The following is a 13,943-nucleotide window of genomic DNA, read 5'->3' on the forward strand; positions in this document are numbered from 1 at the left end:
AAAATACATTGTAGAAAACCATTAACAAAGGTTATCATTGGCAAAGGTGTTGAGGAGTGACTGGGTGGCTCAGTGAGTTAAGTGTCTGCCTTCGGCTCAGGTCCCGGGATCAAGTCCCTTGTCTGGTCAGGGAGCCTGCTTCTCCCTCTCCCTCTGCTGCTGCCTCTGCTTGCGTGCGTGCTCTCTCTCTCTCTCTCTCTCAAATAAGTAAATAAATAAAATCTAAAAAAATAAAAATAAAGCAAAAGTTGTTGGGACAGGATTTCTTCTATAATAGAAAAAAATTTATCAAAATCAAGCATACTGCTTTTATAATTAAAGAAGAAGGGAGAAAAATGTGAAGTAGCAAATAGCACCCTGGATTTTACTTATGAACTACTAAAACGTGCACCATTGTATCAGCAGGTGAATAGCTCAATAATGAGCCTGGTTTTTCCAGTGAGGCAGGTTTTCAAAAGGCAGAGTATAAGGTGTTGTTTGTCCTTGATCATGATCAGCTATGAACAAGCTCAGAGGCTTGGTTTTGTAATCTCTAACACTACAATTTCCCATTAGGCACTCCTCCTGGGGCTCTCCTTGTTACCGGCACAAACCTTACACAGGCATTTCTCTGCTCCTGATGCAAAGGATGGCTGAGATTGGAAGAACACTGGCCCTGAGGTTACCCACTGCCCCCAGAGTCCCTCTGGCCAAGCCCAGGAGTAGTGGCTGCAGGACCTGAGAAGTAGGGTACCATTGACCTTGTTGAGAACAGGCAGCCAGAAATATGGCCCCTGCCTCTTTCTCACTGCTTTCAAGGGGCCCCTCTGAGGCTGGGGAACCCCTGAAAATGGGGTCATTTTTCAGACTCACTGAAGAGAGGAAGAAGGAATGTCAGGGCCAGCATTTTCTATACAGAAACAGTGGTGTGAGCAGGAAGAAGAGTCAAGAATCCCGTGTGGATATATGTGTGTCTAAAAGACCTACCTAATTTCTTTGCTGCAATATTTTCTCATAATTAAAGAATAATTTGGGGTAGAAAGTGTTAGGCTGATTATTTCTACCAAAGCAAGTTGATTGGCAAATTGAGAGCCATTTATTTAGATGAAAAATAATTGTACTTACTAGTACATATGATTTCATCTAAGTCTCCTGTAGCTGTGTTTTTAAAGTTAGGAAAGAGAGTTGTGGTGAGCTGTTCATTTAATTTGTCTGATTTTGGGCAATATTTTGTGCCTTTTAAATATTTTGTTTCTGTAGAAACATAGGGGATTTGGGGCATAATAGGACAAGTTTATAAAACAATGTATGTTTATTTAGTTTTACAGAATGAGAATGACATGGATTGAAGAAGCGTTGTTAGTTTTGTCATCCAGAGTCTTTAAAAAGTCATTAAAATTTTTTTTTCTTAAACTCTCTAATCTACCTTATTTACCACCCTAGTTTCAATTGAAGGGACACTGCTATGACCTACTCAGTGTGGGTCAATTCCAATTTGGCTGGAGAGGTTTGCTGTAGTTCCTTTTCTTTACTTCCCCTTTCCTTTGGGGTCAAGGGAGCTCTGTCTGGATTATCTTCAGCTTCCCTGTAGCCAGTAAAACCAGATGGCCAATTAGATGTCTAAGCTTTATTTTTTCTTTTCTACCCCTACCTGCATTTTTCTATAGCCATGGTATTTAATATGGCTCTTAGCCATCATATGCAAGAATTCACATGAGTACTCTAGGCTGAGGTAGTCAAGTCAGGAAACAAGCTATGATATTAGTTTGTCCATCGTTTCAGATTTCATGTCCTAAATAACTATAATTTCCAATGATCATTTTAAGTATAAATTAACAGAGGAGTAAAGAGTTTATATTTGACTTTCATAACTTTATTAAAAATAAATGATGGGATCTGAGAAATGGGGGAAGGAATGCTTAATACCAAACTCAGCTCTCTGGCTGATGTATCTGTCATACCTTAGCTGCTTCTGCCACATCCATTTTTACCTTCATTTCTTAGAAATAAATTATTTCTTGTGAATTTTTCTGTGTAAAAAATCTATAAAATGTGGTTTGGTGACACAGCAGAATTCAATGATACTTTCAGTTTCCCTGTAGGTTTTCTTAATCTATGCTGGCTCCATTTCTTTTTATATGAAAAGAAAAATAGTAGTTTACAGTTTTAAGATTGTTTTCTCATAGGCCTGTGGTTTAAAGAATCTTTATTTCTGTTTTCTCTTGTAAATGATCCAAAAATAAGATTGCACAGTTAGCCCATTCTGAATGAATTATGTAGTAGGTAAAACATGTTTCCTGTTGAATCCCATATGTGGTTCAATAAATAAAAATTCTTTCACAGTGTTCATTTGGGACCTTGTCAATGATGAATGTTATCTACATCTTAAAAACCCTAATTTCAGCCTTTAGGAAAGTATTGATAGTGGCAGGGCAGCATTTTTTTTTTTTTTTTTTTTTGGCTTTCTTGAACAATTGTCATTTTTACCCTCTAGCCTAGTTCAGTATCACACTGTGAAATCTGTGTGTGTCGTCTTAACCTTTCCACCAATCTAGTTTTCCATATTTCTGCAGCTCATTTTTATTTTCAGAGGAGTTATAGGTTTTCCACTTGGGATCCTGTTGCTTGGAGAAGACTGAAAGTACAAGCCCAGGCTTGTCTTCCTCATCTTCCAGTAGAGATTGGCAAGGAAGAGTGCCAGGTAGCACTGCTCTGGTAGCTAGTGTGAATCTTACTGAAAGAAGGTGCTCTAAGAATGGGCGCCTGCTTATCACACAGTCCTACCTATCTTTCTTTTTTTTGTTTGTTTTTAATGTTTTTTTTTTATTATATTATGTTAGTCACCATACAGTACATCCCTGGTTTCCGATGTAAAGTTCGATGATTCATTAGTTGCGTATAACACCCAGTGCACCATGCAATACGTGCCCTCCTTACTACCCTACCTATCTTTCTGAACAGATGCAGTTGTAAATTTTTCTCTTACCAAATAGGAACATTTTCAGCCTGCAAACAGAATAAACAAGTTCTTGTATTAGTAAAATGCCTTGTAAAGTTGTAAAAAATTGGAAGCTGTGTTCTTGTATTGTGATAGTGATTTAAAAGAGTGGCCAGGAGGCCCTCTTTCTGCAGCACTCACACAAGCTGGTCACCCTTGCTTTAAGGACAGTGCTCCCTCCTGGTTTGCCTCTTCCCATGTTCATTTTCCTTCGTGGTTCTTTGCTGGCTACTCTTTTGTGTGCAGCCCCAGCACATGTTCCTCAGACTTCTGTCCTGGCCCACTTCCTGTCCTATGTGTCTTTGATGGGTAATTGAGGATCTCCATGCTGCCTCCTCAGGGACTGCTGGAAGGTTTGATAATTCTGTGTCCTGCTGCCTTTCTTGGCCTAGCCCCAGCCCCACCAGCACCTAAGAATCCTGCAGGTTCCACAGACACAGTATGCCCCAGCACTTGCCTTCCCTGTTCTATTAATTGAGCAGTTTTCAGTTGGACTTTCTTGTACATGTTTTTCAATCCATCTCAACCCTAGATTTTGGTGATTCAGCCTCAGAACTGTCTTTTAAGTCAGATCTCTTCATTTATCCCATTTGCTACTAGTTAAGGCTCAAATTCCCTCACGCCTGGATGATTGTGTCAGTTTCCATCTGGTCTCCCTGCCACTGACCTTTCCTCATTTTCAGCCTATCAGGGTCATCATCCTAAAAGGCAAATCTGATAGTTCCACACTTCAGCTTTAAGAGATTTCTTTTGAGTGCTTCTTGTTCTTGGAGTAAGTGTTTACCACCTTTAAGCTGTCTTATGTGGCATTTTTGGTCATGTGCCCAGCCTACCTGATGTAGTCTCATTTCCCACTGCCCACTTTCTGTGCTACTCCACACATGTGCAGGGTACTAACTACTTCCTGCACACTAACTACTTCCTTTGTGAGTCAGCTATGTCCTTCATGATATGTTTGGCTACTGGGCCTAATATGCTTTTCTCTTCTTGTAATTTTACTGGCAGTATCTTGTTATACTGGAATTGTATGAAGTATAAGTAAATAATAACTGAGCAGAGTGCTACAAAAATATATAGGGCTTGCCTAGCAACTCCAGTCAGTGCCTGGTAACTCAGGAAGTGTTTATGAAATAAATAAATAAATGTCAGTGGTGAATTTAAAAACATTACATGACATCTGAGTGCAAACATGGTCCTAGTAGGGAGATGTGGTTTTGGTCCCAGCTCTGCCAGAGCCTATGTGGGTCATGTGATCTGTACCTCACTTTCTTTACTGATAAGAGTTGATTCAGTTAGGCCTTGGGTTCTTTCTACTATTAAAATTCTGTCTTGGGGCACCTGGGTGGCTCAGTCGGTTAAGCATCTGCTTTCAACTTGGGTCATGATCTCAGGGTCCTGGGATCAAGTCCCACATCCGGCTCTCTGCTCAGCAGGGAGCCTGCTTCTACTTCTACCTCTTCTACCTGCTCCTACCCCCCCCACCTCGTCCTCTCTCTCTCTCAAATAAATAAATAAAATTTAAAAAAATAAATAAATAAAATCCTGTCTTGCTGTTTTACCTTGTCTTGTGTGGTGTTTCCATGTAAAGGCACTCTGAGCATTTTTCACTGAGGAGTCCCTGTACGTGTTTTACATCCCTGCAGTTTTTCCATGATTGGAACTCTCTGGTGTCTTACTGCATGCCTTTTGTGAGAGGCACTTTCATGACATCATCTCATTTTAACCCTTAAGCTAATTTCTCTTCTTTCCTCCCCTCTCCCCTGTTAGTGTTTGTTATAATGTTGTTGAAAAGAGCACCCAAGAATAAAATACCTACTTTTGTTTGGTAGTTGTGAGTTTGCTGTACTCATTAGGACATGCACTGCTCTGGTTAATTGTAGATTTTACCCATTTTGACCTAATATAAAGTGACTTAACTAATGAATTAGAAGTTGTTATTAGAATATCCTTTATTAATAGTTATTACAGTGGGGGAGAGGGTTGAGGGTTGATATGTAATAAGTATCAAGAATAACATGGCAGTAGTGGTACCCTGGCTTCTATTAATGTATCAATAAGTGTATTTTCAGCTCTTTTTGCTACAGAGATCTATAGTGTTCCCACATGCAGGGGGTGTGCTGTTCTCTACAGATGCACATGCAGTTCTGGCCTTCTTCAGTATTGTTTAGAGGACGGTGGGTGTGAGCCTCTAAACTCTAGAGCATTCTTCTAATTATCCGTAATTAGTAAGTTGCTATTTAATGATTCCTGAAATTTTTCTGAACACATTTATTTTTCAGTTGATGTTACATTTAAAGAAGAGATATTTAGATATCTATTTCTGTACTTTTCTCTTTAGCCTTAAAATCTTTTAAAAGTTGTTTTCAGTGTGATTTTTGGACACCACTTAAAACCTATTTTATGGGCCAAAAATATTACCTACAGTGTTATGAAATAAGGTGTTTTAAATGAGGAAGTTTTTTTAATAAAGAGGACCTTGCTTTGAGAGTACTCAGAGTGGAAGGGGCAGTTTGCACATACAGTGGTCCTATACACTTCACTCCTTGGAAAGGTTAACCTGTAATGGCCCCTGTCTCAGTCAGCCCAGGTTGCCATAACAAAGTGCCACAGACCAGGGGTCTTCCACCACAGACATTTACTTCTCTCAGTTTTAGAGGCTGGAATTCTTGAGATCAGGGTGTCAACCACCATGATCCAGTCCCAGTGAGAGCTTTCTTCCTGGATTATAGACAGCTGCATCTAGCTGTGTGCTCACATGACCTCTTTGTGCACAAGAGGAAAGACAGTTTGCTGGTGCGTCTTCTTATAAGGACACTAATCCTAATGAATCTTCGCCCCCATCTTTATGACCTCATTTAACCTTAATTCCTTTCTTAGAAGCACCATCTCTAAATATAGCTACATGGGAGGTTAGGGTTAGGGCTTCACATATGTATTTAGGAGGACACATTCAGTCCAAAGATTTTTGCCCGAGTCCTCACAAAATTAATGCCCTTCTCACATGCAAAATACATTCATTTCATCCCAACAACCCTGAAAGTCTTAATTTATTCCAGTATTAACTCTAAAATCTAATATCCAAAGTCTCATCTAAATATCTAAATCAGAGGTGGGTGGGAGTCTAGGTATCATTTGTCCAGTGGCATAATTCTTCAATACCTATGAGCCTATGAAACCAGACAAGTTAATGTGCTTCCAAATGCAATGCTGGGACAGGTTTCCAAAAGAAAGAAATAGGAAGGAAGAAAGGGGTGATAAGTCTCAAGTAAGTCCAAAAATTACCAAGGAAAATTCCATTAGATTTTAAGGCTCAGGGAAAATTCCCTTTGATTCAGTGCTCTGCTCTCCAGGTCTACTGGGACGTCAGGATTACCCCCATGGCTCTGTGGGGCCTTGCACCCTTAAGGCTGTCTGCAAAGACCTCACCACTGAGGCAAAGAAGGGGCATTTTGGCCCACCTAAACCAAAAAGGTAGACCCATACTTTGGAAAGCAGGAGAAATAATCAGCGTTGCCCCCTGGGCCAATGGTGAGTGGCAGCCCTGATGATCTCCTCAGCGCCTTTGGAGTCATTCTTCCCTTTTTTGAAGGATGATGCACATTCACAAAAGAATAGCCCTATTGTCCTGTCCTGCAGAATGTAAGAAGTCTGACAGCCTTCTTTCATTCCTTCTGGTGTACGTCTCCTTCAGTTCAAATGGCAGTGTTTTTGCTCATACATCCCACAGTCTCTTTATCAAGTGATAGTTAGCCACATCCTTGGTGTTCTCTTCCAACATGCTTTCTCATTTTTTGCAATATGGCCAGGCTGAGAATTTTCCAAGTCTTGAAGTGTTGCTTCCTTTTTTGCTTAACAATTCCTTCTTCAATTCATCTCTCTCCTCTCGAATTTTACTCTTAAGAAGTCAGGAGGATGCAGGCTATATATTTCATGTTTTAGTTGGAAATCTCTGCTGAATATCCGATCTTGTGGCTCACAAGTTCTGTCTTCTACAAACACTTGGTCAGGGGCGTCAGGGTGGCTCAGTCGGTTAAGCAGCTGCCTTCGGCTCAGGTCATGATCCCAGGGTCCTGGGATCGAGCCCCGTATTGGCTCCTTGCTCAGTGGGGAGCCTGCTTCTGTCTCTCCCTCTGCCTGCCGCTCCCCCTGCTTGTGCTCTCTCACTCTCTCTGACAAATAAAAAAACAAAACAGAACACTAGAACACAGTTCAGCTGAGTTCTTTGCCACTTTATAACAAAAATTGTTGTCTTAATCAGTTTGGGCTGCTATAACAAAGTACCATAGACTGGGTGACTTAAACAACGGGTATTTAATTCTCACAGTACTGGGAAGTCCGAGTCAGGGTGCCAGTAGATTTAATTCCTGGTGAAAGCCAACTTTCTGGTTTGTAGATGGCCACCTTCTTGCTGTATCCTCAGTGGCAAAGAGAGAGATCATCTCTCTTGTGTCTCTCGTTGTAAGGGACCAGTCCCATTCATAAGAGCTCCATCCTCATGACTTCATTATTTCTGAAAGCCCTACCTCTAAATACCACCATTAGGGATTAGGACCTCAACATATGAACTTTGGTGGGATACAAACATTCAGTTCATAGCAATCTCCTTTCCTCCAGTTTCTAATAATCTCCTCCTCATTTCTGTTTGATACCACACTGGAATTATCCTTAACATACATATTTCTAGAATGCACCTCAAAACTCCTCCAGCCTCTACCCGTTACCCAGCTGTAAAGCTACTTCCACATTTTTAGGTATTTGTTACAGCAGTACCTAGCTTGAGCTGCCACAACAAAATACCATAGATTGTGTAGCTTAAACAACAAATTTTTTTCTCATAATTCTAGAAGCTTGAAGTCCAAGTTCAGGGTTCCATCATGGTCAATTTCCAGTGAGGAGCTTTGCTCTTCCTTGTTTGTTAGGTAGCAGCTCTCTGGCTGTGTGCTCTTGTGGCCTTTTCTGTATGCTTGGTAGAGAAAGATGGAGATTTCTGGTGTCTCGTCTTGCAAGGGCACTAAACTTATCAGGGCTCAGATCAGTCATTCAAGTTCAGTTACTTTCTTGGAGGTCCTGACTCCAAACGCAGCCACACTGTTAGGTCTTCAACATATGAATCCAAAGTACCCCTTCTTGTCCAGTTTTGTATAAACTTCGCTTAGGTATCTGCTGTCTTCCTGGAACCTTTGTATACTTTTTCTTAGTGGATTTCTTAAAAAATTGGACTTTCTGTTGCGTCTTCACCCTCTCCCAAAACAGTACAGGCTACCTCTGCAGAACAAGTCACAGTGACATTCCTGGTGGTAGCACTGTGACATTGTGACCACAGGTGACTGGTGTGCTTTACTAAATTCTGATTGTTCTCATTGCTACAGACTGTGATGAACATCCAGTCGTCCAGTCAGTATTGTCTTGTCTTTTTTTTTTTTTTTTTTTTTTTTTTTTTTAAGATTTGTGTTTTAGATTTCTGTTTCATGCTTAGAATTATTGTGGCTTTTGGAGAAGAATATTTTAAACTGGGTGAAAAGGCAAAAAAAAATGTGGAATCAAGAAGTGAAAGCACAATTGTTTATCGTTCAGTAAGCCCTTGTGGTTAACAAATGTGTCTGTTCATCATTGCCAGATGACTTAAAATTTTATGGTACAACATAAATTTTAAACAAAAAGTAATTGTGCTGTTTACAAGATAAAGATGTGAATTTCTTCAGAATATAGTTTTTAGGTATTATAATCTAGACCTCCTGCTTGGAGCTTTTTGAATTTTATCATGAAATTACTAAATGAATCTGATGGCAGCTTACAAAATTTACTCAAAAACTAGTTTTGATTTAACAAACAATAATAATGCAATATTGCAATTAGTAAGAGTCTCACACATTGAATACTCACAGGAGCATAATATTGCTAGATGTTTGGGAATCCTTGGTAAAATTAAGCATAGTTGTAACCTCTCAAAAAAAAAGATAGTATGATTATGTACAAACAAATACAATTCAGATTTCAGTGCATATTAATGAAAAAAGCAGTGGTAAGATACGAACAGTGAATAGATACATCATTTGGATTTGATTTTGGAATGTGTTGTGTGTGCATTTTTCTTCTTGGAGCATCACTTGAATCATAGTTAATTTGCATTCTCTTGATGCATATCACGTCCAGTTTAGGTAAGAGGAAGTAAGTTAAAATCATCTTGATTTGCAGTGAAATTAAGGCTAGTAAAATAGTCCCCAAAGTTCTTTACATCAGTTTGTATCAGGGTTTATTTAGTTCATACATATTTATTGGTACTGATCCAGATACGGGACTGAGTTCATAGTTTAGTAGACAAAGCTATTCATTTTATGTGTGAAAATGTTGATAAGTAAGAGGTACAATGATGACATAAAGGAGAGTAATAAACTCAGCTGGATGGAAAAAGAAAATTGTGTTCAGGGAGTCCCCCCGGGAGATGATGATGAAACTCTTTCTTAAAAGTATGGTCTATGAAGCATGAGAGACTATGGACTCTGAGAAACAAACTGAGGGCTTCAGAGGGGAAGGGGGTGGGGGAATGGGATAGGCTGGTGATGGGTAGTGAGGAGGGCACGTATTGCATGGTGCACTGGGTGTTATACGCAACTAATGAATCATCGAGCTTTACATCGGAAACCAGGGATGTACTGTATGGTGACTAACATAATATAATAAAAAAACATTAAAAAAGAAGTATGGTCTAGTTTTCACCTTCTTATAGAAATAATTAAAAATCCTTGAGTAGAGCTGGGGAATTTGAGGTTAGAGCAGCAAGAAATAACAAGTAACAAAGGTCTTTCTATACGATGGAAAGTAGTTTGGAATTTATGTAGTACATAGCCATTGAAGGGTTCAAGCACAGGGGTGACTGTTATTCAATTTATACTTAAAAAGAGCACCGTAGTGGGCCTTATGTATAATAGATTATTATGTACAATAGATTAGTACATGGGTTGGGACTGAGGGAAAAAGGAATGATGGGCACTTTTGATGATTTGGTCTGAAGAAGAGAAAAAGCACCAGTTTCAGAGAATAGTAGGCCATATACTTTAAAGCAAGATGCTGTATAGACTAGTCTAATGGGAATCTATGAAAATAAAGAGAGAATAATAATATAGGGCGAAATTCCTTATTACTATGTAGCCAGTGTTCGGTTAATTAAATGGAATAACTTAGAGTGCAACAAATATATTATGAAAAGTTTTTCTCCTAGAAACACTTACGGATGTTTCTGTCCTCTAGAGAAGGATCATTTCAATATCCCAATATCTAAATATCCCCACATGCTAACTAATTTCACTTGGTACTTTCTTGTATAATTTTCATTAATCTCTTGTATAGTATTTCTTATATAAATGCTCATGAAAGTTATTATAATACATATTAATTCATCAACATAACCTACTTAGGAGTTGACTTTGCATGTAAATGGACCCTGACTACCTGTGTATTTCAAGTAAATGCCTGTATATTTCAAAGAAGTCATTTAACCCAGGAGTCTCAGATACATTTTGTTCTTACTTATTTGATTCTTTTGTGGCCTCTTAGTCACTTAAAACCACGTTTTTTTGAGGGCAGTTAGCTGATAAAGTAAATCATTCACACATTCATTTGGCAAAAGTTAGCCTTTAAGTTAAATATTTTCCATTTTTAACTAAGAACTATTTTATCTGCTATTCATATATATGGATAGAAATTACTATATCCTGTGGTATACATTCTATGTGAATCCTTTTATTCCTCTTCCTTAATCGTTTAAAGTCTTTGGTGTTATATATTACTATTCATGCTCTCCATTTGATCTTTGTGGCATTTACTCTTAAGTATTTGGTAATGTGACAAAGTTATCCTCTTCTGTTACAATGCAGTGATCAGTGTTGACAATCTGACAATGTCCAGCCATAGTGAGAGCCTCCATTTCTCAACTGGATGTGCTTTCTTTACATTTTAAACAAGTCTTATGTTTTAACATACTAAAGTAGGAAAAAAGCATCACTCACAATTTCCTATATTTAACCAGCATTTAACCTGAGAGACATTTTGGTCTGTGACTTGTAAGGACATTCAATTTCTAGGGTTAGACCTGCTGGTAATTCTCTCTGATCATAAGAAAGTCGTGTGAGCAAGTAACTTTTTTAGTTTTCTTATCTGCCAAAAAGGAACATTAATATCTTCCTTACTTATTTCATAGTGCTATTGTAGGTCAAGTATGATAATAGATTTGAAAATGCCTTGGAAAGTTAATAACACTGACAGTGATGGACCAGGCCCTGCACTATGGGCTTTCTGTGTTATATCTCTTGATGTTTGCAGTGTTCTTAAGAATGGCTCATACTGTCTCCATTTAAAAATGAGGACATTGTTAAAAAGAAGGTAAGAATAGATAAGGTATATTTGAGGATTTCAAAAGGGAAGGAATAGTTGCTTCTGGCTAGGATTCAGTAATCCCTTCCTGGGCAAAGTGATATTTTGACTGAGTCTTACAAGCATTGATGCAAAATGTTGCCTTTCTGGCACAGAAATGCCTTTTTTGTACCACCCATTTAATTAATCTTCACTTGTAAAACCAATGTCTCTTATGCCTAGATTGAAAGCTTTCCCCAAATACACAGTTTGTCTTAGGTTGCTTTTCACTTTTTTATCCCTCACACAAAGTGGAAATTACGCTGCCTTAATTTCTTTAGGGAAGGCAGGCCACTGGTTTCTCCCTAAGGCTGTGTTGGAGGACATTCTCTATGAGAGACTTTAGAGTGCTTCGTGGGGAACATTGTGCTGTTCTAGCCCTGTGGTACAGCCTAGATGGCACTGCTCAACATTCTTTACCAAGCCTGTTTAAGTCACCAGGCATGCTGCAGTGCACCAGGACTTTGGTGATAAACAGTGTGTTTATTCCATGCTGTAGTACATAAGGGGGATAGTCAATACCGTATGGGGTGTTTATTCTACACAGCAGTACACCAGGGTTCTAGTGATACTACCATAAAGCATGTGTTTTCTATACTGCACTGCATCATGGCTGTGGTGGTAGTAATATCATAGAGTGTGTTTATTGAAATACCAAATAGCATGCTTATTTGGTGCCACAATACACCAGGGCTGTAGTGGTAGTACCATTAAGTATGTTTATTCTGGGGGTGTCTAGGTGGCTCAGTTGGTTAAGCATCTGCCTTCCGCTCGGGTCATGGTCTCGGGGTCCGGGGATGGAGCCCTGCGTCATCGGGCTCCCTGCTCAGCGGGGAGTCTGCTTCTCCCTCTCCCTCTGCCTCCTCCCCCAGCTCATGCTCATGCTCATGCTCTGTCTCTTGCTCTTACATAAATAAATAAATAAATAAATAAATAAATGGAGCCTGATGTGGGGCTCGATCCCAGAACGCCGGGATCACGCCCTGAGCCGAAGGCAGATGCTTAACCGCTGTGCCACCCAGGCGCCCCATAAATAAAATCTTTTAAGAAAAAAAAATATGTTTATTCTATGCTGCAGAGCCTGGGCTGTGGTGATAGTTAATACCATGAAGCATGTTTATTTTACAAGTTATTTAGTGCTATGTATCTTTAGCAGAAACCATAGTTTTAGGAATAATGCCAGGATTTATGATAAAAATCTTCAAGGAGAGTGTAGTTAGTAGCAGTGTGATTCATCTTAGAAATATAGGTGTTTCTGCTATAATAACTACATTGTGTGTTTCTACAACGTCTTGCCTTTATACAATCTGTCAAGGTCTGTGGGAACTGTAGGGTTGGGCATATCACTGAAAACCTGTTTCACTTTTAGTCAGAGCTGCACAAGACAATAATTAGTACCCAAGTTGAGAACTTGTACAGCTTAGGCAGACACTGCCACACAGAGCCAAGAGGGTGTGCTCTGCCGGACTACCTGATTTCATGGGCCCTGGAGCTCAGAACAGCAGCTGCTGTCATTGGTTGATGGGAGAGGTTCCATGCCTACTGCACAGTTTTAGGGATGAGCCCTGAGTACAGGTAGAAGTTTTAAAAATTCTTAAAATATGTCCACAAATGCTCCTGTAGCTAGTGCAGCCCCTAAAGCTAGGGGCTTTGCTGCTAAAGACCCTGTTCTCCACCTACTGCTGTGGCTGCCCTGCATGGGAAAAATGGTGTGTGTACCAGAGTGACCTTTATGTTATCCTGACTTCTTTTCTTGTTCATCAACTGAGGGCAAGCCACTTTTTATTAAAGTAACAGCTATTGTGGCAGAGGAGGCTCAATGCTTACTGCCTAGTTAGTGCCTTTCTGTAATACTTGTTTTCATTCCTTCACTTCCCTCCCCATAGTGACTAGTACCAGCCAGCCTGACATTGTGCTTGTTCATATCCTTCCCCCATTCTGTTTCCTTCCTTACCTTAAGAAATAGTAGCAAGATAGGTACATACCTTAGGAAACAGTAGTTCAAGGTAGTGCTCAGTGGTGTGGCCTTGCTTAACATGTGAACACATGCTATTGGCCCTCAGAGAGAGGAAGGAATGGAAAATTAGGGGTGAGTGGAAGATGATGAAGAAGGGGAGAAAGAAATGGAAATGAAATTAAATTATATAACTAAAACGTTGGTGCTATTTAAATATTAATTTTTATTATTCACTCTTAACCAGTTGGCTAAAGTGCTAAAGAACACTCATATCAGTGTCTATTATTATTAGCAGAGTACTATGCTAGACACTTAGCTTTTGTTATTTCATTTCATTTAATTTTTTTACTTAAAAAACAATGTAATAGAAAAACAAAAGTATACTTAACCTCCTGGAATTAATAACACATTTTAATCTTTTGTCTTTTTTGATTCACATATTTTTATCATAGAAAAAGTATGACAGATAAGTGTGAAATTCTGAGTTATGTTCCTCTCCCTCTCCTTAGGTACGTGTTTCTATGTATCCTGCTAGTCTTATTTATATACTTGTGTCACATAAGTATTCGCAACAATATTTTATTGTTTTCTGTGCTTAAA

The 13,943-nt window shown here is 39.2% G+C and overlaps 1 protein-coding gene across 2 annotated transcripts in view; it reads left to right on the top strand.

The window, feature by feature from the left end:
- Positions 1-13,943, top strand: part of SPIDR (scaffold protein involved in DNA repair) — a 481,232-nt gene that overhangs the window by 172,128 nt on the left and 295,161 nt on the right. The gene's annotated exons all lie outside the window — the stretch shown is intronic.

Source organism: Ursus maritimus, unplaced genomic scaffold (assembly GCF_017311325.1).
Source record: "Ursus maritimus isolate PB19 unplaced genomic scaffold, ASM1731132v1 scaffold_9, whole genome shotgun sequence".
Lineage (NCBI taxonomy): Eukaryota > Metazoa > Chordata > Mammalia > Carnivora > Ursidae > Ursus > Ursus maritimus.